Source organism: Diuraphis noxia, unplaced genomic scaffold, assembly GCF_037042655.1.
Source record: "Diuraphis noxia isolate RWA-SAM2 unplaced genomic scaffold, SU_Dnox_SAM2 contig0007, whole genome shotgun sequence".
Lineage (NCBI taxonomy): Eukaryota > Metazoa > Arthropoda > Insecta > Hemiptera > Aphididae > Diuraphis > Diuraphis noxia.
The window spans coordinates 1,031,365-1,037,364 of record NW_028301717.1 but is presented as its reverse complement, the minus strand read 5'-3'; the positions used below and the strand labels follow the sequence as shown (position 1 = coordinate 1,037,364).

Sequence of the window (6,000 nt, the reverse complement as noted above, 5' to 3'; positions counted from 1 at the left end):
TTATGACTTGAATCAAAACGCACAAGACAATTTCATTGATAACAAAACATGATGGGTTCATTACAGTTTGACCAATCGATGCGGCACAAAATTTCCTACAAAATCGACTATTTACATCAAAATTACCAAAAATGGACTTGAACCCTTTCTCCAAAACACCGTCCAATTATAAGTACCAAATCATATTATTGTTTTTTTTTTTTTGTTTATGATGTCCGATACGGAATAATTTACTAGAACAATAATAGGTATTACTGTATTAGGTACATTGGTAATAATCGTTTCAGGATTTTTCAGTGGGTAAAGATGAAAAATTTAATGCAAAGTTAGCCATGATGGATGGTATTGGATTTATTAACAGCAAATATAAAATAATTTTCAATATAGGAAAAGAGAATTCTAATAGCATGTAAGTATTTGTGACGATGTTTACCTACGCATGATAATATTTTCAAATTTAAATTAAACACAATGAAATTATTGAAATTATTATATCGATAAATTATTTATTTTCATTGTATATCATATAGCTATATATATAGTGCATGTGTATACGTATTATTGTATTTACTATTGGGAACACATATATATAACTATTATCGAATAACATCGATATGCGCAGTTTACCATCATTGTTCTTAATTCAATAATCTTGGATTTTTTGTCAATATCGGTAATATATAATTATTTACGCATTTTGTAATATTTGTCTATTATTTAAAATTATACCTACCAACTCTAAAGCCTAGAACACAGTCTTATCGACACCGTGTTCTACACTGAACAATAAGGTGAATTCGTCTAAATTCTACATCACGTATGTTCTGACTGTTAAGAATATTGGTAATTCTGACCGATATCGCAGACTGCAGAAGTGCACACACTTCACACAACCGCATGTCTACTTCACATGTGTGCCTGTCTCGGGCTTCAGCTAGAAAGTTGCAACTTTGGAAGTAGCCAGTAGGTATGACCGCAATATATATTATTATTATTATTTTTTTTTTCTCATTAAAATTAGTCACCGCATGAAAATACGCTTGTTGGTCGCAATAGTCACAATCATTTATTAATATTCGATAAAAAGTTCAAATACTTGGGCAAAAGCTACCAACTTATTATTCCACACACGCTCAAAGTCTCGAATTGTATGATATTCTTCGAGCAGCAATAATTGCAAATTTCTATAACCATTATTGATTATAGACGTCCCTTATCGCCATTAGGGAAGGGGAGTAATTTTAAACGGAGGGAGCTTATTGTTTCATTAATTTAAAACTATTGTAATGTAATATAAAGACTGTTCAATTTTAAATAGGAGACACGACTCCAATTGTTGAGGAAGTAAAAATTAATCACAATTTACTGATCCATTTAAAATTATAAATTTGAGGCCCTTCGTTCTCTTCCCTACCAATATCGAAAATGATTACAATGCATACCTATGCTTTATTCACAAATTATTAATTCGGAATTAATTATGGTTTCTCTATAGGTATTAAAGTTAAATACCTATTTACCAAGCTATACGATCGTTCGAAATTAATAGGTGCCAACGCCCAGTATTTTTTAACAAATTTTTATTTTCGATTAACTGAAATTATAACAACATAATGTATATGCAAAGTTAATATAAATTATAATAATAGTATCTCTCGGTGGGTGTTTAAAGTTTAAGTAATAAATCTGTTATGCCGGGCTCACATAAAGTGTGGATTTTGTTTTGTTTCTTTATTAAAAAATACTTTAAGAATGACACGTCTCGTCCGTGTCGGGAAAAATCGTGATTCGTGATTAGTATGTTTCGTTTTGTTTGTTTGTCCTGTGTGGACCAAAATTACAGCAGCGTAACCATTTGTGGAAAATTATTTTTCAAAAATCATTCGTCGTTTATCATTTTTCTTGTTATCAGGAATCAGAATAGACGGACCTTTTCGGTTGTCAAGACAAGACTTAGTCCAAATGGCAAATACTCTATAATATGATCATATAGAGTGTTTGTTTAGTCTTGTCGTTGAACAGCCGCTTTGAAGCTAAACTACCAAAGTCTGTTCACTGACTCACTGTTGGAATGTGGGTCAAATTGTTTGAAAATAAGTAATAACAAATCAATTTTAATTTTAGGTAACTACACTACAACTATAAAATATTATAATAGTATCACAAACGTAGTGATAGGTATTTATAGCAATGATAGAATAACTGTATTATTCTGTGATTTAATATCAATAATAATGATTAATGGCCGTGGCGCGACGTGACATGATGAATTATCGCTGGTCAACAAGACTGTAATAAACAATAATCAATAATGCTTACCACTGTCCTATATTTATATCTGTGTAATGTTAGTATGTTACATCAAGGCCGAATGTCCATCCCAATGACATATAGTGAGTTTATAATGGTGGGGTAAGTTTCGGTCGTATACTTAGTAGGTACAATGAATTATTCACGACGTGTTGTTGCGAAACAGTAAAATTGTGCTTAGTTATTAACATTTTGTATTTTCTAGCCCACCGCCACCGCCGTTTGGTTTGGGTCGTCTTGTGTTTGAGCTGCTGCATCCAATGGTGTATTTGCTAGATAGCGTTGGTTAAATCGATTGTTTACTGGGAAATGGAAGGCATTGATGTGGAGTTTGCAGATGTGACCCTAACGGTCAATGTATGGGATCCTCTGGTGACGAAGACATTAAGACCAGGTAAAGTACATAATATCTACCTTAAAATACTATGGACAATAATGTGGAAAAATATTGTGTATACTGCAAGTGTGGCCAAAGTATTTTTGATGAAGTTTTACTGAGAACATATTTTTTCTTTAAGAAGTTGCCTATAACTGTTGTTAAATGCAGTCACTCGTATTTATTAAAGGGAATAATGAACTTTGATGTAGGAAGTCTGTAAATTATTGGCAGTTCCTGGCTTATAGTGTTCTTTATTTTCTACCATTATTCAGACTGTTCAAATTAAATCATCATATTATTATAGTTATCAGATATTAACATACTCTGTTGTTTTAGAAAAGAAAACTGTTTTGAACAATGTCAGTGGCTCGTTCCATAGAAATCAAGTTGGGGTCATACTTGGATGTCCTGGATCTGGAAAGTCAACTCTTATGAATATTTTATCTGGTTACATGTGAGTGTTTTACAACAAATTATTAACCAACGCTAATTATATTGGTATAATATATAATTTTTTATTTTATTATTTTATGTGTGTAATCTTTTATGTTATGATGTTTTATATTTTTAAACTGCTTAGGTCAAGTGGTTACCAAGGTTCTGTGACTTTAAATGGTGCACGACGAGATTTGCTATCATTTAGGAATATCTCAAGCTTCATCATGCAAGAGGATAATTTGCAACTATACTTGACTGTTCAAGAATCATTGGAGATTGCCATGAAGCTTAAACATTCAATCTCTAAATTGGATGTTCAAAAAAGAATCTCAGTGAGTTTCTAATAATTACTGAAACATAGCTAATTAATTTTAAAAGGCTGCATCATTAAAAATAATGTTTGTCTCTAACTTAAATAGAGTAAAGTAACAACAAAAGCTATCTCCGTATTTCACTTATTGTAATTTCATTAAAATTAAGGTTTCATTAAATTATTTATTTTTATTTATAAAAATAAAATGCTAAAAAAAGGTTCTGATGTAAAACTGATTTTATATTAATCTTTATAATTATTAAAATATCAAAATTTAAATGCTGTAATCACAATGTGTGAATTATGGAGGGAGATTTTTACATTTTACAATACGCTACAAAAAATTGAAGAAAAAATTATACTTCTGTGCTATCTTATTTATTATTTGTACCTTTCAGATAGACAGTTTACTTCATAATTTACTTTTACATGATAAACGAGACTCATTGGCTTATAATTTATCCGGTGGCGAGTGTAGAAGACTGATCATTGCTTTAGAATTGTTTCGCAGCCCAAAAGTGATGTTTTTTGATGAACCAACAACGTAATATATTTGTATTAGTTTTTGATAAATTATAATATTTTGGTTTGTTTTTATGGACCAGCAGAGGTCTGGATATTGTTTCTGCAAATAATGTTGTTAAGATTATGAGAAAATTGGCCGACTCTGGAAAAACTATAATATGCACTATACATCAAGCTTCGGCTTCTCATTTGACAAATTTTGACACGGTTTATGTTCTTACACCTTCAGGGCAATGCATGTATAATGGCAAATCATCACAAATAATTGATTATTTCTCAGATCTTTGATTTCAATGTCCTGCGTATCACAACCCTGCTGATTATGGTTGGAGATAACGCCTCGAGCAAAAATATATATTATTGTTTCACAAATTTATTGAATTATTTATTCAGTAATTGAACTGAGTTTGGGTGAATATGGAATACCCGTTAATACAATGATTGAGTTAGCTACTGAACAAAACAAGAATGATAGGCATATAATTGGTAAGAACAATAAACAAATTTAATATAAATTACTTAATATTATATTATTCATTGTTTAATTTATTTCAGACCCAAGTTCTAACTCTTTACCTGTAATTTATAGCCGAGAATATTCTACAAAATGTTTTCCTGAGCTTTGCATACTTATGCACAGAACTTTGCTATAACTACTTTTAGAGATCATGTTAGTGGTTTATAGTTGACATTTTGAAAACTATGTAAATTTATAAAAATATTTATTTTCAAGTTTCTAGATAAAGTAAGAATTTTTGTTCACTTCTTGCTGGGGAGCATGTTTGAAATTGTTTACATAGGACTTGGGAAGAGCGCTATGCACGTTCGTGACAATGCAGTCGTGTTACTATTTTTCTGTGTAATGTTTATGACTTATGTAGCAGCTTTTACAATGTCTATAAAATGTTAGTATTGGTATAAATACATTAAATATTTAAATAATAATGCTTTTATTGGTGTATTAGTAGTATAGAAACAATTTAATATTTATACTTGTATTTAATTAGTATTCAATAATAACATTTTTGTGCTTTATGCTATATGTTTTAGTTCCATTAGAGTTTTCAGTGATATGAAATAAATAGTTCAATTATTACAGCTCTTATATTTTATTTTATTTCAGATTTTTTGTACCTTTTTGTTTTGTTCATTGATATACTTGTTATCTGGTCAGCCTATTATACTCTTTAGAATTTCAATGTTTCTGTTGATATTTATTGTAACTGGACTTATGTCACAAGCAATTGGAATGCTCTCTCTGTAAAGGTTTTGTTGTAAGTTCTAAATCCTAAGCTAATATTTGTTAAATATGAAGTACTAAAATGTTACTAAATTTGTTCTAGATTAATACTGTTATTGTTGCATTGATATTAATGTTTTGGACGACTTATGCAGGTGGCATGATAAAAATATCAGATACTCCTAAAATATATAGATGGTTATATGATATATCATTTATGAAACATTCTGTGCAAGGTGTACTTCATTCAGTTTATGGATATGATCGTTCTGTATTGCCTTGTCCAGTCGTAAGTAATTTAATTATGTTTTAAGATTTTAAAAATTGATTAGGTACAGTTAGTATCTAGTTAATTGATAAAAATAAATCAATGTAAATTATCATAACAATTCAATATGTTTTAAGACCTTGTATTAATAATGTAAGAATTGCTTATAATCCAATAGTTATATTCGCTTTCTATGTATGTAAGAAAATGTACATCCACAAGAAATGGTTAAATTTTGTTCAAAATAATTTTAGATGAAATTTTATTGTACTTATTGGTATCTCATATGATTTTACACACTAAGAAAATATGTATTTAATATTTATACATTTTCCATAAATCTGATGGTTAAAAAACAACTTAAAATTAAGATACAAAAATTAGTGAGCAGAACAAATTATTTAATTGTTTTGCTGTTAAAATAATAACATTTTTTTTATGTTTGTTAAGATGTTTTGTCCATTTGGTTCTCTAAAAGTTTGTAAGGTTTCCCTTACGATCGGACATTAATATGGTACCGACCACCA

General features: G+C 29.5%; 1 pseudogene; it reads left to right on the top strand.

Moving 5' to 3' along the window:
• The first annotated feature begins 308 nt into the window (after positions 1-308).
• The window catches only part of LOC149054356 (ATP-binding cassette sub-family G member 1-like), a 46,910-nt pseudogene continuing 41,218 nt past the window's right edge, over positions 309-6,000 (top strand).